Raw genomic sequence first — 20,500 nt, 5'->3', positions numbered from 1 at the left:
CGTGTTACGAGACTGATCGCGGCAAACTTTTGTCGAACATCGTCACAGGCGATGAAACATGGGTTCATCACTTCTAATCGGAAAAAAAAGGCAATCCATGAAGTGGCGCCACACCATCCCTCCTCTGAAAGAAAATTTCAAAGCCGCCCCCTTCGGCCGGTAAAGTCATGACAGTCTTCTGGGCCTCTGAAGGGTTTACCATGTTCCATGTCCTCTCTCATGGTGCAATGAATAACTCTGAAGTGTATTGCGCTACCCTAATGAAACTGAAGAAACGATTGCAGAAAATAAATTTCTCCTTCTCCATGATAACGCAAGACCTCACAAAAGTCTGCGCACCTGAGAGGATCTCATAAAAGTTCATTGGACTGTTCTTCCTCATCCACCCTACAACTTGGATCTCGAATCTTCCGACTCTATCCGTTTGGCCCAAAGAAGGATACACTCCGTGGAAATCAGTGTGTTGATGATTGGGAGGTTATTGATGCAGCAAGATGTTGGTTTGGACATCGACCAGTACAGTAGTACCATACGGTCATCCAGGGCCTCCCAGTAAGGTGGCATAAGGCCATCACACTGAAAGAATTTTATGTTAAATAACTGGGTTTTGTAGTCATAGACTGGAGAATATATATGTATATAGTGTATTGAAATTCCGTGTAAAACCAAACTGCTCTCAGAAAAAAAAGTGTACCATCAGTTATTGAACGCTGCTTATACTAAGTGGGAAAGGCATGACAGTGGTGCAAGCAGGAAAATGTATGTGTCTATATGGTTGCTTATATTAATCTATACTTCTTGAACGTCTGTAGGGATTCCAACCAAATTTGCTATATAGAATATAAAAAAATGGCTCTGAGCATTATGGGCCCTAACACCTGAGGTCATCCATCCCCTAGACTTAGAACTAACCTCAGGACATCACACACATCCATGCCTGAGGCAGGATTCGAACCTACGACTCTAGCAAAAAAATGGTTCGAATGGCTCTAAGCACTATGGGACTTAACATCCGAGGTCACCAGTCTCCTAGACTTAGAACTAACCTAAGGACATCACACACATCCATGCCCAAGGCAGGATTCGAACCTACGACTGTAGCAGCCACGTGGTGCTGCACTGAGGCACCTAGAACCGCTCGGCCACAGCTGCCGGCTTAGAATATAAGGATAGCATAAATTATCATATGTACAAAGCGACTCAGTTATCTACTTGGTGATGAATCATTTGCACACTCCACTTGTGCAGCTTTCCATGCACTCTTGACAAATGCGCCCATTGCACGAAGAGTCAAAAGGGCACATATAAAGCTGCAAAGCGACGTGTACCTGTGGTTGGCGTTCATGGACAGAAACGTGTATTGCAACTGCTGAGCTATTCTGGTCTCTCCGTCTGGTGTTTTCTTTAGTGCGTCTCATTGTGTTAGCAGATACAGGTCTTTCACACACGTTCAAATTTACTTACACTTTAGTAATTTTGCCGAATCGTCTAATGCTCCGCGGTCGATAAAGGCATAATGAAACGAATGACAGCCGACAGGCTCCCAGGGCCCACAGTGGTCTCGAGTTAGCGTTTGAATGTGGATCAAAATCAAATGGCTCTGAGCACTATGGGACTCAACTGCTGTGGTTATCAGTCCCCTAGAACTTAGAACTACTTAAACCTAACTAACCTAAGGACATCACACACATCCATGCCCGAAGCAGGATTCGAACCTGCGACCGTAGCAGTCTCACGGTTCCGGCCTGCGCGCCTAGAACAGCGAGACCACAGCTGCCGGCTTAGAATATAAGGATAGCATAAATTATCATATGTACAAAGCGACTCAGTTATCTACTTGGTGATGAATCATTTGCACACTCCACTTGTGCGGCTTTCCATGCACTCTTGACAAATGCGCCCATTGCACGAAGAGGCAAAAGGGCACATATAAAGCTGCAAAGCGACGTGTACCTGTGGTTGGTGTGCATGGACAGAAACGTGTATTGCAACTGCTGAGCTATTCTGTCTCCTGGTCTCTCCGTCTGGTGTTTTCTTTAGTGCGTCTCATTGTGTTAGCAGATACAGGTCTTCCACACACGTTCAAATTTACTTACACTTTAGTAATTTTGCCGAATCGTCTAATGCTCCGCGGTCGATGAAGGCATAATGAAACGAATGACAGCCGACAGGCTCCCAGGGCCCACAGTAGTCTCGAGTTAGCGTTTGAATGTGGATCCCCCATGTGTTATATCTGGATCGGTTTTGAGATGCGGATACACAATATGCCATGCCTGGGATAGGGATTGAGGGTGGATCCACCATGCACTATTTCCAGAGCGGTGTTGAGATGCAGATCCACAATACGGTGCACATAGGATAGGGTTTGGAAGTGGATCTGTCACGCACAATGTACGAAGCATTGTTGGGATGCAGGTCCACAATATACCACATCCAAGTTAGCATTCAGGTGTGGATCTGCTGTGGACTATATATACATACCTATGTTCGGAGACGGATCCACCATATGCCACATCTGTGACAGGGTTGGCGGGTGGACCAACCATGCATTACGTCTGGACACGTCTTCTATGTTCGAAGTTTGGTCTACCAGCAGAGGGGGGTGGCTCCTGGGGGCCATCTGTGAGGTGTACATATACACAGACATACAGAAAACAGAGCAAACGCTCTTCGAATGTGGAGGTGACTGGATACAGTCGAGTACAGTGCTATATTACGGTTCCCGATCAGTGCATTTGGGCTATGTGCTGGCAGCTGTGCTACATTTACAGGAAATTTTAGAACACAGAACGAGATGTTATGTCCTGATTGCGTGGATAGATCTGACCTAAAATCGATAGAATTGCGAGAAATAACGAGGGAATAGGTAGAAATTGACAGAATATACACCAAAATGCTGTAAAATTGAGGATGTACTTGCGTATCTTCTGGTTCGCGCCGAATAACTTGTACATGGGAACAAGTACGTGGTAACAGGAGGAATCCAGGAAAACGTCGACTTCGAAACAAAGGGAATCATGGAAGTAGTAAATTTTTTTCCATCGAAGTAGTATTATACTGTGTGTCTATTGAGGTACCAGTGATACAGGCGAGTTGACTACTGTATTTGATGCGTTTCAGGAGGACAGAGAACGATTCACAACCGAACTTACGTGCATCTGCATTGAAGGATAACAGAGAGTGGATGGGGTGATAGATTGAGATAGAGATGTAATGAGGTACGATTTAATGGTTGACTAATTCATTCTAGAGAAGGAGAAGTTGCTGCAGGTCTATTTTTTTCCAGTGTTCTGTCCGGATGCATCAGTCACGTGACATAGCCCACGTTCTACTTGTATACAGCCACATGTTCCGTATGCGGTTTAATGCACTGTCTACTTTCGATCGTTAATGGTAGATCACATAACTAATGAGGAAGTATTGAATAGGATTGGGGAGAAGAGAAGTTTGTGGCACAACTTGACCAGAAGAAGGGATCGGTTGGTAGGACATGTTCTGAGGCATCAAGGGATCACCAATTTAGTGTTGGAGGGCAGCGTGGAGGGTAAAAATCGTAGAGGGAGACCAAGAGATGAATACACTAAGCAGATTCAGAAGGATGTAGGTTGCAGTAGGTACTGGGAGATGAAGAAGCTTGCACAGGATAGAGTAGCATGGAGAGCTGCATCAAACCAGTCTCAGAACTGAAGACCACAACAACAACAACAATGGTAAACCTGTTGGTCATCAGAGGACTTCCATCTCATGTGTGATGAAACTTGACACATCCCTCTAAATGAACTTTGATTCATGTGATGTATTCCATCCCCCCTAACGCATCTTGGTTGTAATATTGAGACTTCAGCATCATAACTATGTTAGTGATAGGAGCCTGTGAGGCGTTGCAATCCCCGTGTACACATTTGCCTGACAGATGTCTGTTTACAGAGCTAGTGATGGAATGACTTGTAATTTTCACATGACGGACGCTGCTGCTATGCGTTTATTTGTTTCCTTCTAGGATGTATCGCCCGCTACTAACGATCATTTTATATAGTTCTGGTGTAGGCATTGTATAATTTATGAACAGTGTTCGGATGTGAGCAGCGGACACTATACAGCTCCGGAAAGCTATATTGTGCTCATATCATGTAGAGCAAGTGTTTTACGGTTCGATAACATAGTTTATGTTATGCGCTTGAAGTATATTTCTCACAATGCAATATTAACAACGCTACATTTCATATGTCTGATAGGTTGGAAACGCAGGTGATCAAACACTATAGGCTAAGTGTAGAACGTTGTAGCCTTAGGAGTGCGTGTGTTTATGTTCTCTCTTACCGATACCTTCCACGTACCGATTCTAGACTCTAGAACAGTACTTTAGAGTTGATAGCTTGGTTGATTTACGTAAAAATGCGTCGAACTCCATCCATCTGGAGCTCCATCGCCTGCAAAAATCATTCCTTTCTTGTTCTTCTTAACTGTCTGTTGTTACATGATGACAATTTGAAATCTGTTACTGTACATCGATAAGGAGTGCTAAGCTCCTCGACATGGTCGCATCTCGAGAAATCTCGTGCACTTTGATGGGTTAGGACTCGAAAAGCTCAATTCATTCACGAGACGTGGAGTGTAGCGGTCTTCTTCTGGTCCGTTGCAGATTAATTCGCTAGCGGTGCTGCAGGGCTGATTGGCCAACGACAGTGTGAGGAGGATCTTTCACTCTCTAATTTTATCCTAAGACATTGAGAATGCTCTGTGACTCCCATACACAGAGAGATAGATGGTAAATTAAACACTATGCTCAAGGTGACAGAAATATGTGGAGCGCTGTCTGGTATACTTTGATGATTTATGTGTTCGAGAATTAACACTGAATGGACGTACTGCACAGTCATCTATCCATGTTCGCAATGATACAAGCAAAGTGGAGAGGGGCTGGATTAGCTATGATACTGAAACTGGGGACATGAGTGGCCAGTGTGGAAGTTATTGTAAAATTCTTCGTGCTGTGAAATGTGATTTTTATTATTAGAGTACATTGTGCACTGGTTACCACATAATGATTGACTGCCCGCATCCCGTGGTCGTGCGGTAGCGTTCTCGCTTCCCACGCCCGGGTTCCCGGGTTCGATTCCCGGCGGGGTCAGGGATTTTCTCTGCCTCGTGATGGCTGGGTGTTGTGTGCTGTCCTTAGGTTAGTTAGGTTTAAGTAGTTCTAAGTTCTAGGGGACTGATGACCATAGATGTTGAGTCCCATAGTGCTCAGAGCCATTTGAACCATTAAATTAATGATTGACTGATATCGCTTGTTTCAGTTCGGGACCAAGTTTTGGTGGATGGGGGGGGGGGGGGGGGGGCAACTTCTGGGGGGTTGCTAGCAGCGAAACAGTGATCGCGTACATGAGTGCAATATGAGAAATCAGTCGAATGGGAATGCAGAGTCGTCAGCTATTCCATCAGCGTGAGAGATGAGTCTAACTAAATGTATAGCTCGTGAATCAACTTCGGAATGCAACGCCCTAAAAGTCTTCCAAATTGCTTATGTTGTGATTTTCTCTTATTTAAAATCATCCAGTGTTATGCTATCCGCCATAAGAATATGATTTACACCGTGCAACGTCTAGTTTCCTGCTAGAGGCCGTGGATCAGAACTTCTTAATGTCAGTTTGGAATCTGGCCCAGGTCTCGAAGTTGTGGCAGAACAACAAAATCTTTGACACTGTACAAAGGCGTGTTAGGGAGCAGAGTTTGAAGCAACTAAACAGGACCAGAGGGAGCGTCTCATACGATCATTCGCCTGCAGTATAGGTGATCAAACTTTAAAGTGGCTTCTGAGGTGCCTGTATATTTAATAGGCGGCAGTAGCAGCAGCAGTTTCAGGTGATGGACTTGGTAAACCGTTAGGAATGCGTGGATGGCTGCACGCTGTGTTATTCTGGGGGAGCATTGCGAAATCTCTTCCTCTCTTCCTCCACGCTGGAGCTCCACTGCAGCTTTGAGTAATTGCGTCAGCATCGGTGTCTAGGTGACTTATACACTCCTGGAAATGGAAAAAAGAACACATTGACACCGGTGTGTCAGACCCACCATACTTGCTCCGGACACTGCGAGAGGGCTGTACAAGCAATGATCACACGCACGGCACAGCGGACACACCAGGAACCGCGGTGTTGGCCGTCGAATGGCGCTAGCTGCGCAGCATTTGTGCACCGCCGCCGTCAGTGTCAGCCAGTTTGCCGTGGCATACGGAGCTCCATCGCAGTCTTTAACACTGGTAGCATGCCGCGACAGCGTGGACGTGAACCATATATGCAGTTGACGGACTTTGAGCGAGGGCGTATAGTGGGCATGCGGGAGGCCGGGTGGACGTACCGCCGAATTGCTCAACACGTGGGGCGTGAGGTCTCCACAGTACATCGATGTTGTGGCCAGTGGTCGGCGGAAGGTGCACGTGCCCGTCGACCTGAGACCGGACCGCAGCGACGCACGGATGCACGCCAAGACCGCAGGATCCTACACAGTGCCGTAGGGGACCGCACCGCCACTTCCCAGCAAATTAGGGACACTGTTGCTCCTGGGGCATCGGCGAGGACCATTCGCAACCGTCTCCATGAAGCTGGGCTACGGTCCCGCACACCGTTAGGCCGTCTTCCGCTCACGCCCCAACATCGTGCAGCCCGCCTCCAGTGGTGTCGCGACAGGCGTGAATGGAGGGACGAATGGAGACGTGTCGTCTTCAGCGATGAGAGTCGCTTCTGCCTTGGTGCCAATGATGGTCGTATGCGTGTTTGGCGCCGTGCAAGTGAGCGCCACAATCAGGACTGCATACGACCGAGGCACACAGGGCCAACACCTGGCATCATGGTGTGGGGAGCGATCTCCTACACTGGCCGTACACCACTGGCGATCGTCGAGGGGACACTGAATAGTGCACGGTACATCCAAACCGTCATCGAACCCATCGTTCTACCATTCTAGACCGGCAAGGGAACTTGCTGTTCCAACAGGACAATGCACGTCCGCATGTATCCCGTGCCACCCAACGTGCTCTAGAAGGTGTAAGTCAACTACCATGGCCAGCAAGATCTCCGGATCTGTCCCCCATTGAGCATGTTTGGGACTGGATGAAGCGTCGTCTCACGCTGTCTGCACGTCCAGCACGAACGCTGGTGCAACTGAGGCGCCAGGTGGAAATGGCATGGCAAGCCGTTCCACAGGACTACATCCAGCATCTCTACGATCGTCTCCATGGGAGAATAGCAGCCTGCATTGCTGCGAAAGGTGGATATACACTGTACTAGTGCCGATATTGTGCATGCTCTGTTGCCTGTGTCTATGTGCCTGTGGTTCTGTCAGTGTGATCATGTGATGTATCTGACCCCAGGAATGTGTCAATAAAGTTTCCCCTTTCTGGGACAATGAATTCACGGTGTTCTTATTTCAATTTCCAGGAGTGTATATCGGATGAAGTTAGTGGACATTCTATAGTTCGTAATTTTTCTCTGTTTGGGGGGGGGGGGGGGGGGCGGGGGGGTAGAGAATAACGATGATAGCATGTTAGACTGATTGATTTGAATGGATCCAGATCTGTAGTACTTGTATGTAGTTTGGGGATGTAGCACATTGCGCGCATTTCCGTCGAATGGTCAAAACACGGCCCTGTTGCACTAACTCAGGCCATTCTGTTTCTACACGGGTTGCAGAAGGTTGTGGGTATGGTTTTCTCCGACTTCTGCCCAGTTCCGACTTAAAATGGAACGATCACATGCGCGAAGTTGTAGAAATGGGATCAGGTGCAAGATGCGTAGCGGCTGACTAAAACCAGGTTGGAATTTTACTGTAGCAGATAGGTTCGAGAAAGGCGACTCGTTTCGAGATATGGGAGTGTGAGAAATATGATTCACTTGTGGATGTGATCCGATGCAGGTATGTGCTTGAATCGAGAGACTTGATTCCAAATCATTAATATCATTTCTAGCGGATAGCGTAACAGTAGAGATCTGAGAAGCTAGTGTACATTTTTCTTCTTACGACCTCAATTGGCACATCATCTACTACTACTGTTTGTGCTCCTTGTCAATCATTCGATATATCGCCGAAACTCTGATATGGTATCGAGAGAGAATGCGCTAAAAATACTATAGAATTATCTAGTATGGAAAAAAAACACCTCATTCAGGGTTCATGTCATACCTGGACTTGTAAAGCGGGTATAGCTTTTAACTTGGATGCTTGTGTGCACCTGTAGAACCAAGACTGCTTGTGGCAGTAACATGCTGTGGTTGGTGCAATCGGTTTTTTCTTTAACATCTAGCCAATTACGACTCTCTTTCTAAGACACAATGGTATGACTGGCAAGACAAACGTAGTAGACGTACACACCCATCGCTGATTTTCGTTCAGTATTATTTCGTATCGTGGGCAATCAGTTATTGACGGAATATCATACTTAGTAGTAAGGGCTGCGTCATATGTTCGCATTTGAGCATCAGGTTTTATAAAGTATATATTTATGTGGAGGAAATTTCTATGTACAGTGGTAAGGATGGTATGGACTTGACTTGGAGTACTGTGATAGCAAAGGGAAGAGTATTTCCAGTCGTAAGGAAGGTACAGATATTTCTGTTGTGTCTAGGCAAGACAGCCTAGACACAATGCGAGGAAGCCGAAAGGCACGCGCTATAAGCTCACGCAGGATGGCGTGAGGTCTGAAACAGGATACGTAATGAATGCTATAAAGAAAAGTACGTAGCTTCTGGAATACTTAACTTTAATCCATCCTTGTGGTACATCGTTCTTGATGATACAAGTGAGACTCTTTAGATACAAGCTATGTAAGGCTAATGGCGCCTTGCTAGGTCGTAGCCATTGACTTAGCTGAAGGCTATTCTAACTATCTGCTCTGCAAATGAGCGAGGTTTCGTCAGTGTGCATCGCTAGCTACGTCGTCCGTACAACTGGGGCGAGTGCTAGTCCGTATCTCGAGACCTGCCTTCTGGTGGCGCTCGGTCTGCCATCACTGAAAGTGGCGACACGCGGGTCCGACATGTACTAATGGACCGCGGCCGATTTAAAGCTACCACCTAGCAAGTGTGGTGTCTGGCGGTGACACCACAATTTCCATTTTCAGAGCCACTGCTGACAGCAGCGTGTATTTCCGATACTTCGCACATTGTCGAATTCCGTTCAATTGAGACCACGATAGTAACATATAATTGCAAGTACAATGATAAAAGATATATATGACCGGCTTTCTAAAAAAAATTGCTCTGAGCACTATGGGACTTAACATCTGAGGTCATTAGTCCCCTAGAACTTAGAACTACTTAAACCTAACTAACCTAAGGACATGACACACATCGATGCCCGAGGCAGGATTTGAACCTGCGACCGTAGCAGTCGCGTGGTTCCGGACTGCGCGCCTAGAACGGCTTGGCCACCGCGGCCGGCCCGGCTTTCTAGAATGATTACATGTATGCATGGCCCGTGGTGGTAATGATTCAGGTTTCTCGTTAACAGCAGCACCTGTCCGAATGCATAGGCCTGTTGGAGTGCAGGAATGTATCTAAGTTAACTTTGCAGTCCTCTATACGACCGAATAGTGAACTAGTACTTAGTATGTATTGGGCAGCTTTCGTGATCAAGTAGAAATTTGAGAAGATGGTGCGTTTGCGTTGGACCGTTATTCCCTCTCATGTAAATCGTTCACTTGACTGCTTCTGCGCACTTAGCGCATTTATTTAGTTGAGAGAAGATCAACTGTGGTGTATGGAAGACACGTTTGCCTGTTCTGTAGCAATGGGAAAGACCTTAGTTCGCTTGTAAACTATAGGACTGATTTGGGATCTGTTACATCACCTACATCAGTATTCGAGAGTGGAAATAACAGTTTCCTCTGTTTGTTCCTAGTTACCCAGTAGTTTACAGCAGGCCGCACCTCACTAAAGTTTGGGGTTGTAGAGAAATAATTTCCAGTCTATATCTTGGGAATTGTGTTGCGCTAGGAATAGGTAGGATACTGTCTAGTGCTTGATTTCGAGAAGTACCGCGAAAGTGGTATAATACTATGGCGACAATATGTGTGTTCTTGTAATCCCCGAGTCTGGAGATGTGTGCAGAAAAAGTGAGCAAGCAAGGAAGTAGGAGCAGTAACGCGTTTATGCCGAGGGTAAACGGGTGCGCCTTAGTACACGTTTATGCACGTGACACTCTCCCTTTAAATGTACCACTTGGAGTTCATTCTGCCGTGTAGCCGTTGTAGTTCAATATTCAAGCTGCTGTCCTCAGTGGGAGAACAGTGTAGTTGAGTAAGAGTCTTTCCATATTTGATGATATGTATGAGATTTTGCGAGGTTTAGTTGTCGGTGCAGATGGCGCTTCCCTAAGACTGGGTAGCATGGAGAGATATAGCCAGTGTGAGTGTATGCATACGATAATTTTTTTGGGTGCTGTACAGATATAAAAGATAACTGCACTGTTTGTGTAAAACGTGTATATATTGTATTGTAAAGTTACTGTGGCTTATCTTGTGTAAAAAGTCTATATATTGCATTGTAAAGCTAATATGGTGTATGTTATGGGATGGCTAGAGAGGATGAGTGTGTCCTATGATAAGAGTCTTTCTGTATTTGGCGCTATGTATGGTAGTCTGTATGATTTAATTGTCAGTGCAAAATGACGATCTGTGTAAAATAACCGATGAAAGTCTCGTCTGCAGAAGGAAAAGAGAAAGGCGGGCAGTGATTCGATACCGCGCGGTGTCAGTAGTTCGGCGGGCAGATTCGATAATAGGCAATAAGAATGCTCGATTCATTCACATCGTTTGTACTGGGATATAGGAGCTTCTACACTCCTGGAAATTGAAATAAGAACACCGTGAATTCATTGTCCCAGGAAGGGGAAACTTTATTGACACACTCCTGGGGTCAGATACATCACATGATCACACTGACAGAACCACAGGCACATAGACACAGGCAACAGAGCATGCACAATGTCGGCACTAGTACAGTGTATATCCACCTTTCGCAGCAATGCAGGCTGCTATTCTCCCATGGAGACGATCGTAGAGATGCTGGATGTAGTCCTGTGGAACGGCTTGCCATGCCATTTCCACCTGGCGCCTCAGTTGGACCAGCGTCCGTGCTGGACGTGCAGACCGCGTGAGACGACGCTTCATCCAGTCCCAAACATGCTCAATGGGGGACAGATCCGGAGATCTTGCTGGCCAGGGTAGTTGACTTACACCTTCTAGAGCACGTTGGGTGGCACGGGATACATGCGGATGTGCATTGTCCTGTTGGAACAGCAAGTTCCCTTGCCGGTCTAGGAATGGTAGAGCGATGGGTTCGATGACGGTTTGGATGTACCGTGCACTATTCAGTGTCCCCTCGACGATCACCAGTGGTGTACGGCCAGTGTAGGAGATCACTCCCCACACCATGATGCTGGGTGTTGGCCCTGTGTGCCTCGGTCGTATGCAGTCCTGATTGTGGCGCTCACCTGCACGGTGCCAAACACGCATACGACCATCATTGGCACCAAGGCAGAAGCGACTCTCATCGCTGAAGACGACACGTCTCCATTCGTCCCTCCATTCACGCCTGTCGCGACACCACTGGAGGCGGGCTGCACGATGTTGGGGCGTGAGCGGAAGACGGCCTAACGGTGTGCGGGACCGTAGCCCAGCTTCATGGAGACGGTTGCGAATGGTCCTCGCCGATACCCCAGGAGCAACAGTGTCCCTAATTTGCTGGGAAGTGGCGGTGCGGTCCCCTACGGCACTGCGTTGGATCCTACGGTCTTGGCGTGCATCCGTGCGTCGCTGCGGTCCGGCCCCAGGTCGACGGGCACGTGCACCTTCCGCCGACCACTGGCGACAACATCGATGTACTGTGGAGACCTCACGCCCCACGTGTTGAGCAATTCGGCGGTACGTCCACCCGGCCTCCCGCATGCCGACTATACGCCCTCGCTCAAAGTCCGTCAACTGCACATACGGTTCACGTCCACGCTGTCGCGGCATGCTACCAGTGTTAAAGACCGCGATGGAGCTCCGTATGCCACGGCAAACTGGCTGACACTGACGGCGGCGGTGCACAAATGCTGCGCAGCTAGCGCCATTCGACGGCCAACACCACGGTTCCTGGTGTGTCCGCTGTGCCGTGCGTGTGATCATTGCTTGTACAGCCCTCTCGCAGTGTCCGGAGCAAGTATGGTGGGTTTGACACACCGGTGTCAATGTGTTCTTTTTTCCATTTCCAGGAGTGTATATAGCGGAGGGAATGTTTGTGTATGTTGGAAGCATGAAGGGTAACATGTGATGGACTGGGTACAACGTTAGGCCCGCGAGGAGGACTGCATTCGGCGCTATTTTCGTAAACAGGTTGTGTTGGGATAACAATTTTGGTGCATGCAAGCTGAGACATTTAGGAAACGAGCATTCACTATTTGTGGGACTATATACAATTCCTGAGAGGTCGACTTGGGTCTTATTTTTTAAAAAAGCAATGTGGCATAAGAATAACGTTGGAAGAATTTTAGACGGCGAGTCGCCACATGGACGTTTCGCATTGAGGTGTCAGTGACGTTAGGGTGGGTACACATCTCGTATGTTCCATTGGGGGACAGCAGGCTGTGCTATTCTATCATCAGCGGTAAACACAAATGCTGCCCTGAGGTGTCTCACATATGGGGTCTGAGCCTTGGAGATCTGTAACGTCAGTATACAACAGCAAATGCATACTCAAAAATAGAAGCAGCTTACACCTGCACCGGCAGCGGCTCACGTCTGCTTTCCCGCCCGTTCACGTCGGCCGCATCGAACCACGTGCGTGTGGCTCAGCTTGGCGCGTCTGCGTTCTGTAAATAAGTCTTCACTCCTATCTGATCACGTGATCATCGGTGTCTAGGTGACCTTGTATTGCAATAGGAATTTCTCTGGTGTCAAGTATGAAAAGGGCATCTGTGTGTAGTTTGACAGCTGACGGCAGTGCCACTTCGTTGGGGTTGCCTGTGCACTCTACTGAGCTGGCAGACTGAGTTGGCAGAGGATGCTTGCTTGCACTGATTGCATTATTTTGTGAGCAGGTCTGTCGGCTGCGTTATGCGTTATTTGGACAGTTTACGAGTATTGAGCGTGTCTACACATCCGTGTGCTGCATTATTTAGGAGGAGTCTGCAAGTGTGTAATGAAATTATTTAGGAAACTTACAAGGGAACCTCCCCATCGCACCCCCCTCAGATTTAGTTATAAGTTGGCACAGTGGATAGGCGTTGAAAAACTGAACACAGCTCAATCGAGAAAACAGGAAGAAGTTGTGTGGTACTCTGAAAAAATAAGCAAAATATACAAACTGAGTAGTGCATGTGCAACATAGGCAACATCATGGTCCCGTGGTTAGCGTAAGCAGCTGCGGAACGAGACGTCCTTGGTTCAAGTCATCCCTCGACTGAAAATTTTACTTTCGTTATTTTCGCAAAGTTATGATCTGTCCGTTCGTTCATTGACGTCTCTGTTCACTGCAATAAGTTTAGTGTGTGTTTTGCGACCGCACCGCAAAACCGTGCGATTAGTAGACGAAAGGACGTGCCTCTCCAATGGGGACCGAAAACATTTGATCGCAAGGTCATAGGTCAACCGGTTCCTCCACAGAAAAACACGTCTGATATATTCTATACGACACTGGTGACGGCATGTGCGTCACATGACAGGAATATGTTGTCGGCGCACCTAACTTGTGCACTTGGCGAATGGGTGAAAAGATTCTTCTACTTTGCCCGATTTAGGTTTTCTTCTGGATGTAATAATCACTCCCAAGAAAGTGATGAAAACATAAGAGTTTGTCACATAAACTGCAACAAATGAATGGAACAGTTTCACAGTCGCACAGTTTTCCTTGTGCTCTGTCAAAACATATGTTTTTAACGTTTTCAAATTTTTCCGTGTGAGACCGTCAAATCCTGCATATTTTCAAGCAAATCTGAACATGTCCTGGAATTTTGGAGAGCGAAGTTGATTATGTGTGAGTGCCTAAACTTTGATAATTGACACACGATCACGTAAACAATACTGCTCTGTGTACCTGTGCAGCTTCGCAAAATCATAGAATCTTTTCACAAAGTATTTCACCTGCCGAAAAGCAAACATATCTAACGGTTGCACAAGAGTTGTACAACCTGGAGGAATGGCAATCACGTCTACTCCCACACTAAAATTGTACAATGCACGGACAGATAATAATTGTCTGAAAATAAAAAATTAAAATTTTGACTCAAGGGAAGACTTGAACCAAGGACCTCACGTTTCGCAGCTGCTCACGCTAACCACGGGACCACGGCGCTCCTGGGTTATGTAGTCAATGAAGTTGCCCATATTGCGCATGTACTACTCGGTTTGTATGTTTTGCTTATTTTTTTTCATAGTTCCACACAACTTCTTCCTGTTCTCTCGATTGATCTGTGTTCAGTTTTTCAAGGCCTATCCACTGTGCCAACTTATAACTAAATCTGAGGGGGGGTGTGATGGGGAGGTTCCCTTGTTAGAAGTTGTTTGCGTGTCTGGAGAGCGTTATTTAGGAGTAGTTTACAGGTCTGTGGGCTGTGTGAGATAGCCCCAAGCATGTCTTTTGTATCAGTGTGATAAATAAAATGTTCAAAAATAAATACAATGCAATCTTTCCTTACTCTCAAACAGCAGCATCCCAGTGCAGCCTGAGTCATTTTCGCGCATTTTCCCCCTACAGACTACCATCTGTGGTTCTATGGCATAGAATCACGTGATTAACGCAGTAGCCAATAGGAGTGCAGCATTTTAGGGGTTGGTGGGTTTCTACAACATGAATGAATGAACATTGTGCTCCTAGTGGGAAAATGTGAAAATTCTCATTTCATAATACAATATCGAAATGGTACATTCATTTACAGAATATAATTGAAATTGAATTGTAATTTAGTCCTTAGGTAACTGATATATTGGATGCGCTATTTGTGTCACATGTGTTCAGTTAAATCCATTAGGGTATTTTCAGAAGACTATCTGTGGTGCGAGTATGAACATGCTGGCTGGAGGCTGTGACGTCATCAGTCGCATGCTCGCTGGCCATACACTCGCCTCGTATCCTGTTATAAACGTGTGAGAGGAGCAGACGATCTTCGATTGTGTAATGGGATCTTGCATTGGCTATGTCCTCGAGCACGTGGAGAACAAAATGTATGCAAGAATCTTGAATAACTATTTGCGCCATCACCTGACATCACGGTAGCGCCCTCGGGAGGCGATGAAATGTACTAAGTGCATTGGGGTCTGGACCTCGTGGTGACACACTGGGTGCTGCCAACTTGGATTATGGTACTTGCATCATCACCTGATCTCATGAGAGCGCCCTCTGCTGGTGGCGATGCGTACTAAGCCAGTTGGGCTCTGGACCCAGTGGTGAACACATCTGCATGAAATTGTTTAAACAATTAAGAGAAGTCCTTTTTTCCCATGAATCATTAGGAGGAGATGGCGAGTGAGGTTAGTACAAGTGTGCTTTCTTTCTCACCATCTTTTTTTACCTTAGCAGCGAAACAGCAAGTCAGTTTTGTTTACCGCCAAAATTCAAAGTTGGTGTCAGTTCGTAGGAGGAAGTGGCGGTCGGGTGACTTAGGTTAGTGGAGGTAGCCCGAGTGGCCTACCTTCCCACGATTTTCTTTGCTTAGTAGAGATAACAGTGGTGTGGTGCATTATCCGGTTGGAATTTGAACTTCGCGCAAGTTTGAAGGAGGAAGTAGTGGTCGGGTGCCTTAGTTTAGCCTGAGTGACCTATCTTCACGCGGTTTTCTTTTTGTTTATTAGAGACAACCTTGGTGTGATGCATTATTCTGTTGGAATTTGAACTTCCAGCCATTTTCTGGGGGGGTTAGGTCAGTGGAGGTAGCCCAACTGACCTTCTTTCCACCAAAAGTCAAACTTCCCGTCATCTTGAATGACGTCATGGCCGCCATGTTGGATGATGTCATGCACTGTTGCCAAGTCTAAACGACGCCATCTTGGATACACCTGGCAACAATGCAGAGTGGACTGACTCTCTTTGTCCCAATACTAACAGATGTCGACGCAGTGGGTAGGTTGAAAGGAGGAGGAGGAGGAGATTAGTGATTAACGTTCCGTCGACAACGAGGTCATTAGAGACAGAGCGCAAGCTCGGGTGAGGGAAGGATGGGGAAGGAAATCGGCCATGCCCTTTCAAAGGAACCATCCCGGCATTTGCCTGAAGCGATTTAGGGAAATCACAGAATACCTAAATCAGGATGGCCGGAGACGGGATTGAACCGTCGTCCTCCCGAATGCGAGTCCAGTGTGCTAACCACTGCGCCACCTCGCTCGGTAGGTTGAAAGGACCCACAAACTGGGCTAATAACTGTCCCCAGTAGCTAAAGATTCGAAGTGTCGGAGCAGAGGTAATCTTGTTCTTGTTGATAAAGTGTCTCTTTGTTTTGTTTCCCAAAACAGAAATAAGTTTCACTTCGAATTCGTGCATGAAGTTACTAAATACAATTCTCCTTGCTGTCTGTCCGCCTGCTTAGCTGAGTGGTTACATGCTTGCATGCCATTCAGTGGGCCCGGGTTCGATTCCCGCAGGGTTGGAGATTTTCTCCGCTCGTGGACTGGCTGTTGTGTTGTCCTCAACATCGTTTCATCCTCATCACCAGCACGCGAGTCGCCCAGTGCGGCGTCGACTGTAATAAGACTTGCACTCGGCAGTCAAACTTCCCTGGATGGGGCCTCCAGGCCGGCTATGCCATACCATGATTTCATTTTTTTCCTTTCCATCTTAATCTCTTAACGACTCTCACACATGCAACATGCAAAATGTGCTATTATCACAGTATGTAGGCTTCTTTGTACGATTTAGTTGTCTGTCTCACAATGTGCCGGCTGCGGCCACAGCTGGTGCTAGCAGGGCGGACATCTTGGTCACTGCACACTTCTGCCTAGATGTTACTGGAGTCAGGGACGCGCGCATGTCGTGAAAGTGCGCGCACTCACACTCATACATCTGCTTGCATGTGAGGCAAACACAGGCGACTATACGGAAGCCACACGCGTGTAAACGCAGCTTCGGGCTTCCAATGATGCACAGGACATAGGAATCAATACTGGTGCCTTTTTAATCCCCCACGCAAACAGAGGGCTGTTAAGAGTTTAACGTATGTACCTGTGTGTGGCATCGTATCTCCCAAACAAAAGATCCGATTCTAATGTAGTTTTTTTTTATTTGAAAGCTGGTGTAGTCTGGATGATTCTTAGCTATGTTCTGTGTTGCTAAGCTCATTTTCTTTGGCTTGGCAGTCTACAAACATCTCTATAGATACAGTACTGACTTAATATCACCAGTCTCCCTATGACCTGAGAAAACTCGTATAGAACTTGTAATGATACAAAGAACAGAGGGAAACATAGTGGTATCTTTCCAACTTTTCTCTACAAATATAAATCACATGTGGAATGTCCACAGTAGGCCGTTCGTAACCAGAAATATTTACTATTGTTTATTTAGTTTCCAGTCACCGTTGCATACATACTCGTAAATGGTGACTATTTTTCGAACAAGTCTGTTCCTTTTCGAAGCACTGCTTATGCCAAAAAGTCCGTCATTAGCGAAAAATATAAATACAACATGTTAAAGTACATAATAATTCTGAGGCATCCTCACGTACAAATCACGAAGGTTAAAATGTTTGAATACCTAAGGGGCCAAACTGCTGAGGTCGTCGGTCCCAGGACTTAAACACTACTTATACTAATTTAAACTAACCTATGCCAAGAACAACAGACACACCCCACCCGAGGGAGGACTCAAACCTCCGGCGAGAGGAGCCACGCAATCTGTGACAAGGCGCCTCAAACCGCGTCGCCACGAAGGTTCATTACAACGGTTCTGACATACCTGCGTCATTATCATGCGATGTAAAACTAACTGTGGTGACGAAACTCACGGGATGGTGATACGAACAAATACAGTTTGCTGTAGTAACAGGTACAGAAGGTATTAAAGGGCAGCGCGTTGGCGGAGTTGTCATTTGTACTCAGGTGATGCGCGAGAAAGCGCTTCCTACGTGATTGTAGCAGCACAGACTTTGAACGCTGAATGTAAGATGGAGCTAGACGCAAACCGTTATGGAATACAATATTCCGAGATCGACAGTGTCAAGAGTGTGCCGAGAATACCAGTCACCACAGACAACGCTGTGCCCGGCGACCTTCACTTAACGACCAAGAGCAGCGCCGTTCAAAAAATGGCTCTGACAAGGGAACCTCCCCATCGCACCCCCCTCAGATTTAGTTATAATTTGGCACAGTGGATAGGCCTTGAAAAACTGAACACAGATCAATTGAGAAAACAGGAAGAAGTTGTGTGGAACTGTGAAAAAATAAGCAAAATATACAAACTGAGTAGTTCATGGGAAGATAGGCAACATCAAGGACACTGGGATCGCAGGAGCGTCGTGGTCTCGTGGTAGCGTGAGCAGCTGCGGAATGAAAAGTCCTTGGTTCAAATCTTCCATCGAGTGAAAACTTTAATTTTTAATTTTCAGTTTATGTGACAAACTCTTATGTTTTCATCACTTTTTTGGGAGTGATTATCACATCCACAAGAAAACCTAAGTCGGGCGAGGTAGAAGAATCTTTTTACCCATTCGCAAAGTGTACAAGTTAGGTGGGTCGACAACATATTCCTGTCATGTGACACACATGCCGTCACCAGTGTCGTATAAAATATATCAGATGTGTTTTCCTGTGGAGGAATCGGTTGACCTATGACCTTGCGATCAAATGTTTTCGGTTCCGATTGGAGAGGCACGTCCTTTCGTCTACTAATCGCACGGTTTTGCGATGCGGTCGCAAAACACAGACACTAATTACAGTGAACAGAGACGTCAATGAACGAACGGACAGATAATAACTATGCAAAAATAAAGAAAGTAAAATTTTCACTCGTGGGAAGACTTGAACCAAGAACCTCTCCTTCTGCAGCTGGTCACGCTACCACGGGACCACGGCGCTCCTGGCCTCTCTTTCTTCTTGTTATTGCCTATATGGCACATGGACTACTCAGTTTGTATATTTTGCTTATTTTTTCACAGTTCGACACAACTTCTTCCTGTTTTATCAATTGATCTGTGTTCAGTTTATCAAGGCCTATCCACTGTGCCAACTTATAACTAAATCTGAGGGGGGTGCGATGGGGAGGTTCCCTTGTGAGTACTATGGGACTTAACATCTATGGTCATCAGTTAGAACTACTTAAACCTAACTAACCTAAGGACATCACACAACACCCAGTCATCACGAGGCAGAGAAAATCCATGACCCCGTCGGGAATCGAACCCGGGAACCCGGGCGCGGGAAGCGAGAACGCTACCGCACGACCACGAGCTGCGGACGCAGCGGCGTTCACGTAGAGTTGTTAGTGCTAATAGACAAACAACGCTGCGTAAAATAACCACAGAAATTAACGTGCGACGTAAGGCGAGCGTATCAGATAAGACAACGTGGCGACATTTGGCGTTAGTGGGATATGGCAGCAGACATGGCCTGCAGCGGCTCTCCTGGACTCGTGGCCATATCAGTCGGACCCTAGACGACTGGAAAACGGTTACCTAGTCAGACGAGCTCCTGTTTCAATTATTAAGAGCTGATGGTAGGGTTCGAGGCTGGCGGAGATCCAACAAGTCACTGTGCACACCGGTGGTGGCTCCCAAATGGTGTGCGCTATGTTTACATGGAATGGACTGGGTCTTCTGGTCCAACTGAACGGATCGTCGACTGGAAACGTTTACGTTCAGCTACTTCAAAGACTTAATGTTCCCAAACAACAATAGAATTTTTTTGGATGACAATGTCACCGGACCATAATTGTCTGTAATTGGTTTGAAGAGCATTTTGCATAATCCGAGCAAATTACACCGCCACACTGATCGCTCGACATGAATCCCATCGAACATCTGTGGTGCATAATGGACAGGTCAGTTCGTGCACAGAATTCTGCACCACCAACACTTTCGCATTTATGGGCGGCTATAGAGGCAGTATGGCTCAGTATACCTGCAGGTGAGTTTCCAAAGAGTTGTTGAGTCCATGCTTTTTCAAATTGCTGCACTGCGCTCGATAAAAGGAGGTCCAACACGATATTAACCGCTCGGGATTAGCCGAGCGGTCTAGGGCGCTGCAATCATGGACTGTGCGGCTGGTCCCGGCGGAGGTTCGAGTCCTCCCTCGGACATGGATGTGTGTGGGTGTGTGTGGGTGTTTGTGCTTAGGATAATTTAGGTTAAGTACTGTGTAAGCTTAGGGACTGATGACCTTAGCAGTTAAGTCCCACCGGCCGCGGTGGCCGTGCGGTTCTAGGCGCTTCAGTCTGGAACCGCGAGATCGCTACGATCGTAGGTTCGAATCCTGCCACGGGCATGGATGTGTGTGATGTCCTTAGCTTAGTTAGTTTTAAGGGGCCTGATGACCTCAGATCTT

The 20,500-nt window shown here is 46.8% G+C and overlaps 1 protein-coding gene across 1 annotated transcript in view; it reads left to right on the top strand.

Moving 5' to 3' along the window:
• The window catches only part of LOC124719778 (adenylate cyclase type 5-like), a 597,816-nt gene that overhangs the window by 418,252 nt on the left and 159,064 nt on the right, over positions 1–20,500 (top strand). The window lies entirely within an intron of this gene.

Source organism: Schistocerca piceifrons, chromosome 11 (genome assembly GCF_021461385.2).
Source record: "Schistocerca piceifrons isolate TAMUIC-IGC-003096 chromosome 11, iqSchPice1.1, whole genome shotgun sequence".
Lineage (NCBI taxonomy): Eukaryota > Metazoa > Arthropoda > Insecta > Orthoptera > Acrididae > Schistocerca > Schistocerca piceifrons.
The sequence above is the reverse complement of the archived record's forward strand: the minus strand, read 5'-3'. Positions and strand labels throughout refer to the sequence as shown.